The sequence below is a fragment of the Pongo abelii genome, chromosome 10 (assembly GCF_028885655.2).
Source record: "Pongo abelii isolate AG06213 chromosome 10, NHGRI_mPonAbe1-v2.0_pri, whole genome shotgun sequence".
NCBI lineage: Eukaryota > Metazoa > Chordata > Mammalia > Primates > Hominidae > Pongo > Pongo abelii.
This window is the reverse complement of record NC_071995.2, coordinates 111375154-111392977: the sequence shown is the minus strand read 5'-3', so window position 1 is coordinate 111392977 and position 17824 is coordinate 111375154. Positions and strand designations below refer to the sequence as shown.

At 44.6% G+C, this 17824-nt stretch overlaps 1 protein-coding gene and 1 long non-coding RNA gene across 2 annotated transcripts in view; one reads left to right on the top strand and one right to left on the bottom strand.

The window, feature by feature from the left end:
• RPH3A (rabphilin 3A) overlaps positions 1–14740 on the bottom strand; it is a 344016-nt gene extending 329276 nt beyond the window's left edge. The window contains exon 1 of the mRNA XM_054526605.1: positions 14623–14740. The gene's annotated coding sequence lies outside the window, so the exon portion shown is untranslated. The remainder of the gene's footprint in view (positions 1–14622) is intronic.
• An 87-nt stretch (positions 14741–14827) lies between these two features.
• Positions 14828–17824, top strand: part of LOC129049416 (uncharacterized) — a 29005-nt gene continuing 26008 nt past the window's right edge. The window contains exons 1-2 of the long non-coding RNA XR_008512469.1: positions 14828–15089; positions 16415–16497. This is a non-coding gene — a long non-coding RNA (uncharacterized LOC129049416). The remainder of the gene's footprint in view (positions 15090–16414; positions 16498–17824) is intronic.

The following is a 17824-nucleotide window of genomic DNA, read 5'->3' as shown; positions in this document are numbered from 1 at the left end:
CTTAAAAACAGAGATCAGGCCAGGCATGGCGGATCACGACTTTAATCACAGCTCTTTGGGAGGCCAAGGCAGGAAGACTGCTTGAGACCAGAAGTTCAAAACCAGCCTGGACAACATAGTGAGACCCTATGTCTACAAAAAAATTTTAAAATTTCGCCTGGAAGCTGAGGCTGAGAAAGGTCTAGTTAACTCCCCGTGGTCACACAGCTAATAAACAAAGGAACTAAAAGTTGAACAGTCTTTGTAACCCAAGTACCTTAGCATGTTAAGGGAAAGTATAAAGGGGAGGCCAGGGATGGTGGTTCACACTTGTAATCCCAGCACTTTGGGAGGCCAAGAGGGGAGGATTACCTAAGTCTGGGAGCTCAAGACTGGCCTGGGCAACATTGCAAAATCCCACTTCTACAAACATTACAAAAGTTATCCGGGGGTGTTGGCAGGCACCTGTGGTACTGGCTACTCAGGAGGCTGAGGTGGGAGGATCGCTTGAGCCTAGGAGACAGATGTTGCAGTGAGTCGAAATCACTCTACTGCACTCCAGCCTGGCCAACAGAGTGAGACCCTGTGAGAGAGAGAGAGAAAGGAAGGAAGGAAGGAAGGAAGGAAGGAAGGAAGGAGAGAGAGAGAGAAAGGAAAGAAAGAAAGAAAGAAAGAAAGAAAGAAAGAAAGAAAGAAAGAAAGAAAGAAAGAAAGAAAGAAAGAAAGAAGAAAGAAAGAAAGAGAAAGAAAGAAAGAAGAAAGAAAGAAAGAGAAAGAAAGAAAGCAGGAAGGAAGGAAGGAAGGAAGGAAGGAAGGAAGGAAGGGAGGGAGGAAGGAAGGAAAAGAAAGCATAAAGGGAAAAAAAGTGGTTTATACCAAACCATTTTTTTTAAAGGAAGACTTTTATTAATAGACACTTTGCCAATTTGTTGGGATTGTTTAACAAGATTTAAAATTTTATCTTCATCTAAATTGGCAGTGCCCACTCCCACACGCACTCCACCTCCTTAATTTTCTCATTTAGGCATTTTGAAAAATTCTAAAGGTTTGACTAAAACTAAAAATGCTTCTTATTTCATCCATCCCTAGTTACTGGCAACCGTAGGTGTTCTTTCTCTTTCTCTTTTTTTTTTTTCTTCAGCTTCTTTATTTATATTTTACTCTTTGTAGTTTGTAAATTCCCTCTTACCAGCTGCTTGCAACATCAAAATGGCTTTATTGTTAGATTTCCAATTAGGGTTATGCAGTCTTTTGGCTCCATAAACACACACATAAGAAGAAATGTGTGCATGTGTGCACACACATCTATATGCTCACACTCCCACTCCTAATGGGTTTGTTTTTTTGTTTTGTTTTGTTTTGTTTCATTTTGTTTTTGGAGATAGGATTTTACTCTGTTGCCCAGGCTGGAGTACAGTAGTGCAATCTGGGCTCACTGCAACCTCGGCCTCCCAGGCTCAAGCCATCCTCCCGTCTCAGTCTCCCAAGTAGCTGGGATCACAGACTCACAGCCACCATGCCTGGCTAATTTTTGTATTATTTGTAGAGACAGGGTTTGCCATGTTTCGCAGGCTGCTCTCAACTCCTGCTAATAGGTTCTTGATGTCTCTCTGAGTCTCATTTCCCAAAATGTATTTAAAGATCTTAAATTCAAACAACAAAGTCACTAACCATTTTTAAGGAGCAATTTTTAATGAGCATAATGACACCTTTCATGGAAAATTTTTGGAAAAGTTTGGTTGCAACAGTTAGCCATAAATGTGATTCTACATTATAGTTGATTTTTATTTTATTTTTACCTATTTATATTTAGAGATAAGATCTCACTCTGTTGCCCAGGCTGGAGTGCAGTGGCAAGATCATAGCTCACTGCAGCCTTGACCTCCTGGGCTCAAGTGATCCTCCTACCTCAGCCTCCTGAGTAATTGGGACTATAGGTATGTGCCACCACACCGAGCTATTTTTTTGTTTGTTTCATTTTTTTCTTCTTTTTTTCTTTTTTGTAGAGGTGGAGTCTGGATATGCTGCCCAGACTCTTGGCCTCAGATGTTTCTCCCACATTGGCCTCTCAAATCAATGGGATTACAGGTGTGAGTCACTATGCCCAGCCAATTTTTAATTTTTAATGCTATTCTGGTTATATTTTCTTAAATAATTTTTGCCTCTTAAAGATATATGCCCAGGCGCAGTGGCTCACGCCTATAATCCCAGCACTTTGGGAGGCCAAGGCAGGCAGATCACTTGAGGTCAGGAGTTCAAGACCAGCCTGGCCAACACGGAAAACCCCATCTCTACTGAAAATACAAAAATTAGCCAGGCATGGTGGCGCATGCCTGTAGTCCCAGCTATTCAGGAGGCTGAGGCAGGAGAACTGCCTGAACCCAGGAGGTGGAGGTGAGATCGTGCCACTGCACTGCAGCCTGGGTGACAGAGCGAGGCTCCATCTCAAAAAAAAAAAAAAGATATGAAATATTTACAAATGAAATGCTGTTACATCTGAGATTTGACAATAATGTGGCCAGAATCATACCACAAGGATCAAGTGGCAAATGCTTTACCTAAAAAGGCTTTGACTTGCTGTATCAGTTAAGATCCTTTCAACTGAGAGTGAACACAACACAGTAAACTTTAAACTGGGAAGAAGAAAAGAACTTATTGAATTGTATAACTGAATGAGGCAGGGGTTGAGCTAAATTTAGGTACCTGATTTTCCTCCATGGCTGCTTGGCTCTTCTGTCTGCATACTGTCACTTAACAGGGACAAGCTGGCCGCCAGCAGCCCCAGGTCACTTTTTCTCCTGTTCAAGTCCAGCTTCAGAAGGGAGCAGTCCTCTTTTCTGGTGACTTCTGCCAACATTCCTGAAATTCACTCTGATTGGCCTGTTTTAATCTAATGCCCATTCCTGAGCCAATTAGTGTGGCTAGTGGAATGGGAAGCACTGGATTGGCTTAGCCTGGGACACGTGGAGAAGAAGGGGAATTGATGATGTGTCTGTTTCTCTGCTGAGGACACCTGCGTTGCCAGCAAGCGAAAACTAATACAGCCTGCACCTGACATAGGGTTTTTCAGAAAGTCCCACTACGAGGTGAATTATGGGTGTCTGAAATACAACAGGATACATTAGATATATATGCAATAATTCACTAGGCATCTATGGTGTGGGGAGTTCAGATCAAGCTCTGAAGTCAGACCAGCCTGGATTCAAATCCTAGCTCTACCACCCTGGGAAAACAGCTCTCTTGGAGCCTCAGTTTAATACCAGCACCTGTTTCCTCATCTGGGAAAGGGGGTTAATAATGGCACTCACGACCGGGTGTGGTGGCTCATGCCTGTAATCCCAGCACTTTGGGAGGCTGAGACGGGTGGATCACCTGAGGTCAGGAGTTCAAGGCCAGCCTGGCCAACATGGTGAAACCCCATCACTACTAAAGATACAAAAATTAGCCGGGCATGGTGGCACATGCCTGTAATCCCAGCTACTCAGGAGGCTGAGGCACAAGAATCGCTTGAACCTGGGAGGTGGAGGTTGCAGTGAGTGGGGATCGCACCATGGCACTCCAGCCTAGGTGACAGAGTGAGACTCCAGCTCAAAAAACAAAAAAACAAACAAATAATGGCACTCACCTCCTACAGTTACTGTGAGGTTTCAAAAAGGTAATACATGGTGCCAGGCGAAGTGGTTCATACCTGTAATCCCAACAACTCCGGAGGCAGAGACAGGAGAATTGCTTGAGCCCAGGAGTTTGAGACCAGCCTGGGCGACATAGCAAGACCCCCATCTCTAAAAATAAGGAATAATTTTTTTTTTTTTTTGAGACAGAGTTTCACTCTTGTTGCCCAGCCTGGAGTGCAATGGTGCAATCTTGGCTCACTGCAACCTCCGCCTCCTGGGTCCAAGCCATTCTCCTACCTCAGCCTCCTGAGTAGCTGGGATTACAGGTGCCTGCCACCATGCCCAGCTAATTTCTGTATTTTTAGTAGAGATGGGGTTTCACCATGTTGGCCAGGCTAGTCTTGAACTCCTGACCTCAGGTCATCCACCCGCCTCGGCCTCCCAAAGTGCTGGGATTACAGTCATGAGCCACCACACCTGGCCGGAATAAAATTTTTAAAAAGACAGTATGTGGGAAGTCCCTGGTGTATAGTAACCCTCAGTAAGTGGCAGATATTGTTGTTTATGACTATTACCACAAACAGGGCCATAACAGATCATTATGGCAATGATGATCCTAAACAGTGAAAAACTTAACATGATTCTGGCTTTGAAAGCAAAAAATAGAAACTAGGCTTAGGACAACCTGTTGAGACATTTCTGCCAGGGCTATTTTTATTCATCAAAATGTGATGTTGGAAAGAAACTCACATTTGTACGTGCCAGGTAGCAACATATTTAATCCGACTTCCAAGGAGTGGATATTTTCATTCTCACTTTTTTGGATGAGAAAACTGAGACTGAAAGATGAGGTGGAGATGGAGGATTATAGCATTATCTTTGACAGAAGTACTAACATACATCAGTATCATACCCTTGATGCTTGAAGATCTATAATAAGTAGCCAAGGAAGGAAGCCGATAGCACAGGGTAAACTGAAGAGAGAGGATGAATTATCTATTTACACAGTTGGCAGAATTAATGGAACCAACAAGGGTGACAAGGTACACAGGGCCTAGCTACCATGAGAGCCGTGATCACCCCCTAGGCAGACGGAAAAAGACTCAGAGTCCGGACCCAGACCGAGCTGTCAATATGGGAGAAGAGTATGAATGGGGACCAGTATGGCAGGATTTCCTAATTTTTTCAAGTGTGAATCCAATTTATTTATTTATCTATTTATTTATGAGGCAGGGTCTCACTCTGTCGCCCAGGCTGGAGTATAGCCACGCAATCATAGCTCACTGTGGCCTTGACCTCCCAGGCTCAAGTGATCCTCCCACGACAGCCTCCCAAGTAGACGGGACTATAGGCATGCACCATCACACCTGGCTATATATATATATATATATATATATATATATATACATATATATATTTTTTTTTTTTTTTTTTTGAGAAGGGGGTTGTCTCACTGTGTTGCTCAGGCTGGTCTCAAACTCCTGGGCTCAAACGATCCTCCTGTCTCAGCCTCCCAAAGTGCTGAGATTACAGGTGTGAGCCACCATACCCAGCCAGGATTTTTTAGATAAAATCTCCAAGTTTATACATGTTAACAATTGATTCCGAAGAATTTTAAACACGGTGGAGGCACCCTCCAAAATGAAACACATATCCAGACAGATGCAGATAGTTTATGGCCTCTGCTCTAGACTTTTAGGGCACCCTGTGCGTCCACTCCTTTTGCAGTTGGTAGATGTATTTACTTCTCTTGCTTGATTGCTTTTCTCTTTCTTCCTGGGTCCCTTGGATTCCTTTGGTCCTCTCCAGGGAGACAATGTGGGTTGTCAGTCATTCAAATCTGTCCAGTTGCTCTACAGAGTGAGATGAATGGGTGGGCAGAGGAGGAAGGGGGTGCTTTGGAGATTATAAAATGGACAAGTGGGGAGTAAGAGGTCCTCACTAGGGTCTGACTTCAAGCTTGAGCATCTATAAGGTGTTACTCAAAGTGTGTTCTCTATATTTTTTTAAATTAATTTTGGAGACAGGGTCTTACTCTATTGCCCAGGCTGGAGTGCAATGGAGCCATGATTGCTCACTACAATCCTGACTTCCTGGGCTCAAGTGATTCTCCCACCTCAGCCTCTTGAGTAACTGGGACTACAGGCAAGTACCACCATGCCTGGCTAATTTTTGTGGAGCTCAGTGTAGGTCTCAATGTCTTGCCCAGGCTGGTCTCAAATTCCAGGCATCAAACAATCCTCCCACCTTGGTCTCCCAGAACCCTGGGATTACAGGCATGAGCCACCATGCCTGGACAAAGCATGGTCTATAGACTGGTAGCATTGGCATCACCTGGGAGCTGGCTAGAAATTCAGATTTTCACAACCCACTCCATACTTACTGTATTAGTCCATTTTCACACTGCTATAAAGAACTCCCTGAGACTGGGTAATTTATAAGGATTTAATGGACTCACAGTTCCACATGGCTGAGGAGGCCTCAGAAAACTTACAATCATTGCAGAAGGCAAAGGAGAAGCAAGGCACATCTTACGTGGCAGCAGGAGAGAAAGAGTGAGGAGGGAACCGCCACACAGTTTTAAACCACCAGGTCTCATGAGAACTCACTCACTATGACAAGAACAGCATGGGGAAACTGCCCCCAAGATCCAGTCACCTCCCACGAGGTCCCTCACCTGACACATGGGGATTGCAATTCCACATGAGATTTGGGTGGTGATACAGAGCCAAACCATATCACCCACTAATGCAGAAACTCTGGGAGTGGGGTCCTCAGGGAATCTGCATTTTAACAAGTCCTCCAGGTGATTCAGATTCAAAAACTTCAGTACTGAAGTTTGAGGTTAGATGACTCCTGAGTGTTTTATGCTAAAATAATTTATGTCTCTTTCTCCGCCTTCAGTTACATTTGTCCCAGTCTGTTATCCTGGCCAGACCCTAGAAACAAGAGGAGGCTAAGAACCCCTGGCATCACATTGAGAACCTTGAATAGCTCTACCCACTGCCTTTGGAATATATAATCTTATAATTCCATAATGAGCAAATAGCCCAATTAAAATGTGGGCAAAATATTCGAACAGACAGTTCACAAGAGAAGATATATAAGTGGCCAATGAGCACATGAAAAAGTGTGCAGCTTTTTTTTTTTTTTTGAGACAGGGTCTCACCCTGTCACCCAGGCTGGAGTGCAGTGGTATGATACAACTCACTGCAGCCTTGACTTCCCAGGCTCAAGCAATCCTCCCGCCAGCCTCCCAAGTAGCTGGGACCACAGGTGTGCACCACCACACCCAGCTGAATTTCTTAATTTTTTGTAGAGACAGAATTTTGCCATGTTTCCCAAGCTGGTCTCCGACTGCTGAGCTCAAGCAATGTGCCCGCCTCAGTCTCCCAAAGTGCTGGGATTATAGGCATTAGCCACTGCACCCGGTTGTATGCAACATCCTTAATCAGTACAGAGATGCAAATTAAAACCTCAATGAGACCAGGCTGTCTCTGCTGAAAATACGAAAATTAGCCAGGCCTGGTGGTGCACGCCTGTAATCTCAGCTGCTCGAGAGGCTGAAGCAGAAGAATTACTTGAACCCAGGAGGCAGAGATTGCAGTGAGCCAAGATCACGCCACTGCACTCCAGCCTGGGAGACAGAGTGAGACTCTGTCGCAAAAACAGAAAAAAAACAAAAAAACAAAACAAAACAAAAAAAACCTCAGTACCTCAATGAGATACCACTACACACATACCAGAATAGCTAAAATTAATAAGACTGACAATATCAGGTGTTTGTGATATGGAGCAATGTAATTTTCATCCATTGCTGATGAGAATGAAAAATGGACCAGCTTTGGAAAAGAGTTTGACAATTTCTTATAGTGCTCAGCATGTGACCCAGAAATTTCACTCCTAGACATTTACCCAAGAGACAGGAAAACTTATACCCATACAAAGACTTGCACACAGCAGCTTCATTCATAATAGGCAAAAACTGTAAGTGACCCAAATGTCCACTAATATGTGCACAGATAAACAAATTATGGTCTATCCATACACTGGAATACTATTTTGCAATTAAAAAGGAATGAACTAAAACACAAAAATAACATGAACGAATCTCAAAAACACTAGGCTGAGCAAAAGAAACCAGACACAAAAGATTATATATTGTTTGAATCCACATATATGAAACTCTAGGAATTTTTTTTTTTTTTTTTTTTTTGAGACAGTCTCACTCTGTCACCCAGGCTGGAGTTCAGTGGCGCAGTCTCGGCTCACTGCAACCTCCACCTCCCAGGTTCAAGCGATTCTTCTGCCTCAGCCTCTGGAGTAGCTGGGATTATAGGCGCCTGCCACCATACCCGGCGAATTTTTGTATTTTTAGTAGAGATGGGGTTTTGCCATGTTGGCCAGGCTGGTCTTGAACTCCTGACCTCAAGTGATCCACCGGCCTCAACCTCCCAAAGTGCTGGTATTATAGGCGTGAGCCACCGCACCCAGCCTGAAACTCTAGAAATCTATAGTGATAGAAGGCAGTTCAGTGGTTGTCTGCGGTTGAGGACATAGTGACTGATGGCAAAGAGGAATGAGGAAAGTTTCTGGGGTGACAGAAATGTTCTATATCTTCATTGGGGTGGTAGTTACACAGGTGTATACATCTGTCAAAATTCATCAAACTGTCGACCTAAATTGGGTGCATTGTTGCATGTAAATCACAGCTCCATAAATTTTATTGTTTATAGAGTTATTGCATATAAATTACACTTTGATAAGAGTATTTTTAAGTGTTCGTTTTGGCCCAGCTGTGCCCAGGCCAGGGAAAATTGCTAATAGCAAAAGGGACAGTCTGTTTTGTGAGCTCTGAGCCTGTGCTCTCACAGATGTTCTCGCTTCAGCTCAGAGGCAGTTCAGCAGCGTGGAGGTTTTTCCCACATCAAATAACTAACTTCAAATGCCCAATAATTGGGAAGTGAATGTCTTTGGCTCAGTGCAATTACCAAGCACTCCTCACTCTGATCTGACCCTTGAGCCAGCACAAGGAATACCAGGCTACAGATTCTGCAGGGAGCGGGAGGAGTCACCCTCGGGGTTGTCTGGGGATTCTCACCAGCCAAGTGCAAGCTCTTAATTGGAGTCAGGTTCATCAGAGTTACGTTCTGTGGTTCCTGAGCCTTTTGGGAGGGAAAAAGTCCACATGCGTGGGGAGGCACTGACATGACAGCAAGTCAGATTGGTTTCTGACCACGGCAGCAGAGCTGTCATATCACACAACGCTAGGGGGCGCCACTCATGAAGAATGCTATGTGAATGAGCCCTGGAACTGGAAAAAGTGACAGCCCCAAACCAGGCACCTCTGTGAGGCGGGCTCTGGGAATATAGTAGTGAACAAGATAGATATTGTCATCCTCAAAGAGGTTTACAATCTGGGGAGGAATGGAAGCATTGAACGAATACATAGACAAATAAATATATCATTACAAATGATGATACACGCTAGGGAGAAAAGGAACAGGGAGCTGGAAGAGGGGATCACATAGGGTACTGAGTTTGGGCTGAGGAGGGCAGGGAGGCCCTTTGGGGGAAATGGCCCATGCAATGAAACCAGAAAAGGGGAACAAAGAGAGCCTTCCAGAAAGACAGAAGAACCCAGAGAAAGGCCCTGAGGCCACAGAATCTCGATGTATCTGAGGAGGTGAAAGACCAGTGCAACTGGAGTGTTGAAGGCGGCAGCAGCCAAGAACCAGATCATACCTGACTCGTAGACCATGATGAGAAGGTTGGATATCATCTGGAATGCAATGGTGAGTGTCCTCATTTGGGTTCCCCCAGACACTGACCCTGAGTCAAAGATGTTACTGCAAGTAGTTTATTTGGGAGGTGATTTCAGGAGGCACTAGAGAGGAAGGGAAAGGAAGGAAGCAGATGCAGGATGCGTTATTAAGCAGCTTACCACTGGGACAACTGGGACCTAAATCCAGTGAGGAGTCTTGGGAGACCTGTAGAGCACTACTCAATGGAATTCCAACCAAGGGATGAGGCATCTGGGATATTTATCCATCAACTCCCATCAGTCATTGGTTGAGGAATACTGGGGTGGGGAACTGGGGGTAGAGTAATGTTTGCTCCTGGCACTTCTAACCTGCCCTTTAAATAGCCAGATAAAGCCCCCAGACTAAGAGTCAAAGGGGCTGCTGTTGGAAGCCATGGGGTCTGCATGCCCAGAAATGATGTGTGCCCAGGACCTGTGAGCAAGGCATCCACAACATCTGCGACTGGGAGCCGCTAAAGGATTTTAAGCAGAGTGATTTACTTTTTCTTTTTCTTTTTGAGACAGGATCTAGCTCTGACACCCAGGCTGAACAGCAGTGGTTCAACCTCGGCTCACTTCAGCCTCAGATGATTCTCCCACCTCAGCCTCCTGAGTAGTTGGGACTATAGGCATGCACCACCACACCGGACTAACTTTTGTATTTTTTGTAGAGACAGGGTTTGCCATGTTGCCCTGGCTAGTCTTGAATTCCTGACCTCAAGCAATCTTCCTGCCTCGGCCTCCCAAAGTGCTGGGATTACAGGCATGAGCCACCACGCCCAGCCACACAGAGTGATTTTTCTGGAGAACAGACTGTAGGCAACAGAAATGGGAGCAGAAATCTAGCTCGGAGCCTGCTGCAGTGGTTCAGGCAGGAGATGGTGGTCGCTTGGCCCAGGATGGTGGCAGTAGGGATAGGGAGAAGTGGGAAGGTACAGCAGGGCCTGGTGATGGATCAGATGTAGGGATGAGGGAGAGAAAGCTGTCAAGGATAACTCTTAAATTTCTGGTTTTAGTGACTAGGTGAATGAAAATGCTATTCTCTGAGAGTGGAAAGATTAGAGAAGAGGATGCTGGTATTATTGTGAAACTCAATTAAATTAAATGAGCTATTGTAGGAGACAGCACCTAGCCCAGGGCCCATCCTGTGCTAGGTACTCAGTGCGAGTCTGCGCTTTTCCTTTTTTTTTTTTTTTTTTTGAGATGGAGTCTCACTCTGTTGCCCAGGTTGCAGAGCAATGGCGCAATCTTGGCTCACTGCAACCTCCACTTCCCAGGTTCAAGAGATTCTCCTGCCTCAGCCTCCCGAGTAGCTGGGATTACAGGCGCCCGCTACCACACCAGGCTAATTTTTGTATTTTTATTAGAGATGGGGTTTCGCCATGTTGGCCAGGCTGGTCTCGAACTCCTGACCTCAGGTGATCCACCAGCCTCAGCCTCCCAAATCCTTTGGTTGGGATTACAGGTGTGAGCCACCACGCCCAGACAGTTCTGTGCTTTTCCTTCCATTCCCACACTCTGATGACAGATCAAGGCCTGCCAGGGCCCATGACAAATGATGAGTTTGAAACATTTAATCTCTGGGAAATAACCCACAACAGAAGCAAACCTCACAGCTCAAATTGGCAGGTTACAACCCAATCCTGGAGGCAAATTCCAGAAATTACCTTTATTCTAGCTACACTAGGGCCAAAGCTTTTTCCTGCCTTGCAGTGATTGTGGCATAAACTGAGTCTTAGGGCAATGTGGTCATTTTCCACTGTTGGTGTGCTTTTAACTTAGTATTTTAAAACCGTTCAGAATTTTCCTTTTAAAGCATGGCTCCAAAATAAAAACAACAGAGCAAATATTTAGGATTTGTTCCAGAAGAACTGAATCAGTCACTCATGTATTCAACAAACATTAGCATCCAATGTGTATTAGTCCGTTCTCACACTGGTATAAAGAATTATCTGAGACTGGGTAATTTATGAGGAAAAGATGTTTAATTGACTCACAGTGCTGCAGGCTGTACTGGAAGCATGGCTGGGAGGCCTCAGGAAAGTTACAGTCATGGCAGAAGGCAAAGGGGAAGGAAGCACGCCTTACCATGGCAGAGGAGGAGAGAGAGAGCGAAGGGGGAAATGCTACACACTTTTAAACGACCACATCTCTTGAGAACTTGCTCCCCATCATAAAAACAGCAAGGGGGAAATCCGCCCCCTTGATGCAGTCACCTCCCACCAGGTCACTCCACCAACACTGGGGATTACAGTTCAACATGAGATTTGGGTGGAGACACAGAGCCAAAGCATATCACCATGTTTTCAAAGCAACTGGTGGAAAGACAGAAGCCTTCTCAAGGGGCTAATTCATATGGACAGAGATGAGATGGTTCACAAACAAGAAAGAAATTGACATGAGGGGTCAGACAAGAGGTGGTTATTTCCACAAGTGGCTTTACTGGGAATGGTGAGCCCTGAAATGGTGTGACTGACATAAAGATGGAGACACACGCAGAATTCCCTGAAAAGGGAGTGCAGATCAGCACAATGACTTCAGAAAATTGTTCTGTCTATTAAAACTGAACATGCATGCACACTCCAACCCAGCAATTCCATTCCTAGGTATATTCTAAAGAGAAATGCTTCCATTTCCTCACTAGAAGACATGTGCTAAAAGGTTCCAGGTAGTATTCATAATAGCAAACAAAACAAAAACTAGACAACCAAAATGTTCAACAGTAAACAGGATGAAAAATTGTGGCATATTTACAAAATAGAATACTATACAGCAATGCAAATAGATGTTTTACGACTACATACAGCAACGTGGATGAGTCCCACAAATACAGTGTTGAGCAAAAGAAGTCAGACACAAAAGAGTCCATACTGTATGATTCCATTTACATAGAGTGCAAAAATAGGCAAAATCAATATATGTTAATAGAAGTCAAAATAGTGGTTCCTCTTGTTGAAGGACAGTGACTGGAAGAGGACACATGGGGACTTGGGGGCTGGGGACCGTAACATTCTGTCTCTTGACCTGAATGCTGGTTACATTGGTATGTGCAGTTTGTGACAATTCATCAAACTACACACTTAATGATCTATGTGTTTCTTTGTATGAATGTTTTACTTCAATATGAGTTAAAGGCAAGCACAGTAGCTCACACCTGTAATCCAAGCATTTTGGGAGGCTGAGTTGGGGGGATCACTAGAAACCCAGAAATAATTGGAGGCTGCAGTGAGCTATGATCACACCACTGCACTCCAGCCTGGGCAACAGAGGAAGACCCTGTCTTAAAATAATAATAATGATGAGGCCGGATGCTGTGGCTCACACCTGTAATCTCAGCACTTTCGGAGGCCAAGGCGAGCAGATCACTTGAGCCCAGGAGTTTAAGACCAGCCTGGGGAACACACGGTGAAACCCCCTCTCTACAAAAAATACAAAAGTTAGCCAGGCATAGTGGCATGTACCTGTAGTTCCAGCTACTCGAGAGACTGAGGCGGGTGGATCGCTTGAGCCCAGGAGATGGAGATTGCAATGAGACATCATCATGCCACTGCACTCCAGCCTGGGTGACAGAGTAAGACCCTGTCTCATAAATAAATAAATATTTTTTTAATTGGAGAAAAAAAAATAATGAGTTAAAATTGGAGGAAAAAGTTACCTGAGCACCTACTGGGTGTAAAACCCCTTTATTTCACCCATCTGAGGCAGACAAACCCCAAAACTGGGGCTCACCCCAGGAGGGTTGTTGGCTTCACGTAGAAAAGAATTTAAGAGCAAGCCAACACAGTGAAGAGAAAGCAAAACAGAGTAGAAGAAAATGGCCGCCGCATAGGCAGAGTAGCACTCCTGGATTGCTGGCTAGCTACATTTATAGCTACTCCTTAACTATATGCTAAATAAGGGGTGGGTTATTCACAAATTTGCTAGAAAAGGGGTGGAGAGTTCCCAGAACCCAGGGTTCCTCCCCTTTTAAACCATATAAAGTAACTTTTGGACATTGCCATGGCATTTGTAAACTGTCATGGCACTGGCAGAAATGTCTTTTAGCATGCAAATGCATTATAATTAGTGTATAATGAGCAATGAGGACAACTAGAAGTCACTTTCATTGCTATCTTGATTTTAGCTGGTTTCAACCAGTCCCTTTACTGCATCCTATTTTGACCAGATTCTGTTTTGATCAGTGGGGTTGTGACCAGGGTCATGGCTAGTGCTTAGAAAACAGGTCTTGCTGATTTCCTACCTCACATCTTCCTTTCCAATGTGGGCAAATAGATTACTCCAACTTGTACCTCCACAGTCAATTATTATCCTTGTATGTGCCTCATGGGGGCCTGTGAGTGTGTCTTTAACGTATGCAGTTGGCCAAGCACAGTGGTTCATGCCTGTAATCCCAGCACTTTAGGAGGCCAAGGCGGGTGGATCACTTGAGCCCAGGAGTTCGAGACCAGCTTGGGCACCATAGTGAGGCCCCGTCTCTATAAAAATAAATAAATGATAAACCTGGAGTTGATGGACCTTTGTGGGGAGGACTAAGTAGTCCTTGAATGGGCATCAGGGGAGCCATGAATCTCCTACAATTATATGCAAAACGTTGCATGTCTAGGAATTTTCCTGGGGAGATAGTCTAAGGCATTCTCAGATTCTCAAAAAGATCACCGACCCAGGAGGAGCTCAGAATCTCCAGATTCTCCCAATCTTGCTTAAAGCACATACATGTTTTCAGAGCTCATACCTGTAGTTGTTGGGATCAATTACACCTTGCTTGATTCATTTCACCTTATTCCTCTGAACTAGCAAATGTACAGCCATGTCCTACCTGTCATTTGTCAAAGCTTCAAAGAATCATGCCATGTCCCACTCTGATCACTTCACATAACCCCAACACCAGGCATATGTCTGTTTCTTGTTTCTTACCATCCCATAAAGGCTGCTATGAATACCTTTGTACAAATTGGTTTTCCCTCCTAAAGAGTTTTCTTGAAGTGTTTTCAAAAATTGCAGGAAGTGGGTCAAATGTACCAGCAGTTTAATACTCCTGGGTTGCTACCAACCACATTTTCAATGCAGCAAGAATGGCTATTAAAAATCACCTAAAGGATATGACAAAAGGGATTGTTTTAGCTTTAATTCATCATTGATCTTCCTCTTGTCCCCCCATAATAATAGTCATCTATCCTTGATAAAATAGGATAGTGAAACATAGTTATTACAATAATGGAAAAATACCTATTTTCTGGCAAGATATTTCATGCTTCTGTGCCCTTGGAAGTTCCTCTGAAATTTTTTCCGATCATTCACCATAACCAACATGTCAGTTTCAGGGTAAACAGGCAAGATGGGTGGTGGGGGAAGGGGGGGAAGGGTGGACTGTTGCCACGGCAACAAAGGATTTCAGTGATGAGTATCCATGGTGATTGTTGCTACATTCTGAGTGGCTTTAAATGCTTTATTTAAAATACATAACAATCGTGCAGCTGCTGAGGATGTTATGAGGGGAAGAGAGAAAGGGGCTATTTGCTCTTTTATGGATACGTGCTTGGCATGGTTTGAAGGATGAAAGATAAGGTGGTTTAAGGACAGACATACTCCCTTTGTGATGCTATTTAGCAGTTAGCGAAGACTGCTATCCCTCTAACACAGAATGCTCTCACACCTCTGGGTACCACTTGTGCCTCGATCGCCTACTCAACAGGGTAAGACCTAAGATAAACTCAGGCAGAAACCAGCCCCCACTCTGCTCCTTCCCAGGGCACCCTGCCCCCACCATTGCCTTGGAATAGAAGCACATGGGGCTCTGAGCAGAACTGAGAGCTCCCAAGGGGCAAACCTCACTGGATGCTTAAAATAACCAGGGATGCCAGGGACTGCAACACAGGGGCTATTTATCCTTTTCCATCCCCAAATTCACGTGGAATATGAGTTGGAGAAATGGGGCTAGACCCAGGTCTTCTAATTCCTAATCCAGGGTTCACTTGTTGTCCTTTTATTTTAGAGTAAAGTTTGGCGAAGAACAGTAGAGACCCAACATAACTGGAACTTTAACAAGATGGAAGTTTCTCTTTTAAAAAAAAAAAAAAAAAAAAAAAAGCAGAGGCTCAGGGACCAGGCTCCTTCTGTCTTGTTGTTCCGCTATATGAAGACTCCATTCTCAGGATCACCTCATAACTGAATATGGCTGCCTGATTCCAACCATCACATCCAAATTCCAGGATACTGGAAAGAGGAAGAGATGAAGAGATAAAAGCAAAGGGCCCAAACAGCCATCTTTTTTTTTTTATAAGAGACAAGGTCTCATTCTTGTTGCCCAGGCTGAAGTACAGTGGTGTGATCATAGCTCACGGTGGGCTCAACCTCAACTCCTGAGCTCAGGTGATCTTCCCACCTCAGCTTCCTGAGTAACTAGGACTACAGGGTGTGCACTAGCATGGCGGGCTATTTTTTTTATTATTATTATTGTAGAGACAGAGGGTCTCACTGTGCTGCCCGGGCTGGTCTTGAACTCCTGGCCTCAAGGAATCCTCCTGCCTTGGCCTCCCAAAGTGCTGCGATTACAGGCATGAGCCACTGTGTCCAGCCCCCAAACAGCTATCTTTTAAAGAAGATTCCTTCCGGGCCAGGCATGGTGGCTCACACCTGTAATCCCAGCATTTTGGGAGGCCGAGGTGGGCAGATCACTTTAGCTCAGGAGTTCAAGACCAGCCTAAGCAACAAAGTGAGACCTTGTCTCTACAGAAAATACAAAAAATTAGCTGATCATAGTGGTGCACACCTGTAGTCCCAGCTAATCGGGAGGCAGATGTGGGAGGAGGGCTTGAACCTGGGAGGCAGAGTTTGCAGTAAGCTGAGGTCACGCCACTTCACTTCAGCCTGGGTGACAGAGCCAGACCCTGTCTCAAAAAAAAAAAAAAAAAAAAAAAAAATCCTGGAAGCTGCTATCTGACACTTCCCCTTATATATCATCTACTACAGGGCCTTACCTAGCCACAATGGAAGCTGGGATATATATTCTTTCTTCTAGGTGGCTGTCCTATGACTATTGAGCGATGGGAGAACCAATACTGGGGGCAGTCAGCAGTCTCAGCCATATCCTCTTAAATGAAGGTGAGAACCAACCTAGCCTCCCTCCCTTTGTCTTCTCCTCCTCCCTTCCCCACCTCCTCCTCTTCCTTCTTGCCCCCTCCACAATCTCCAACCTGTAGGGCACCATACAAACATCCACTGAGAAGGTGGCTCACTTTATCCCCATGCAATGACAATGACTCAAACAATACCGTGCCCTCAAGCTGCCCTCCTGAGTGAGTCTTTAGAGTTGTCCACCCATGGAAGGTCGAGTTCCTTTCAATGACAAGTCTAGAGTAGACATTCATTCTCATCATGCTGTGAGCCCCAAAACCATAGGGACAGTGTCCTGTGAGGGTCTTAAAAGCATGGGGAGGGAGGGAAGGAAAGAAGGAGAAAATGCTATCAAGCAAAATAGACTTGTTGCCTGATGGGCTAGAAAACCACTACCATGACACTGGGATTTTGAGAAAAGAAAATCTTTATATTGAAAGTCAGCTCCAGATGAGACAGGAATGAAGCTCAAATCTTGTCTCCCAGGGCTGGCTTTAAGCAGTAATGTTATTAGAAAAGGTTTAGGAGGTGGATATTGGGATTAGTAGGTGATTGGTGGAAGGAAAGAGGAAGGCTGGAAAGTTTTGGGGCATGCGCAGTCATCTCTTCCTGCTATCTCATGGGTCTCATGTGCAAATTTGAAGGGAGTTAGTACGAAACACGTGGTGGCAATTCAGGCTGTGACGTCAGCAAGCCCGTTCTGCGCAGACTCCAGTTGGCCCTACTGGGTCCAACCAAGTTCAGCCAGTTCCTTTATCTCCTAAGTGGAGGGAGTTTCCGTGTGTCAGCAAGTTGTTCCTTTTCTAATCTGCCATCCTGCAAACTCAAGATTTTCTGTTAGTCATTTGTCTCTTTAACTCTTTGGAGCATGGTTTCAAAAGAAGTTCTCGCTGTCCAGATTCATCTACAGCGAGGACTTGTGGTGGTTGTTGAGATTGCACGCAATCACCTTGGGAGAAATTCATTCCCTTTTCCATTCCCTTCCAATCCTTCTGCTTATGAGGAGGAGAAAGTCTCAGGTTGGTGCTACAGGGTTCTGAAACCTCTCCTGCCTTTGCTAGTGTCTCCTTTTAACAAAGAGGGAGCAGGTCTCGGCCCAGGGCTTTAAGCATCCCTAGATATCCCTCAGTATTAAACCTGGTGTGAGGAGCAGATGCTAACTTTTGTTTCACAAGAGTTGATGTTTTATCAAGAAAGTTGCCTTGCTAGAGCTTAATAACGTTGTTTTGTTTGCCTCGTATTTATTGTCATTTACTTTCTATTTGGCAAGCAATAGAATTTTCCATTTATATTTGTGACATTTTTCCTTTTAAAT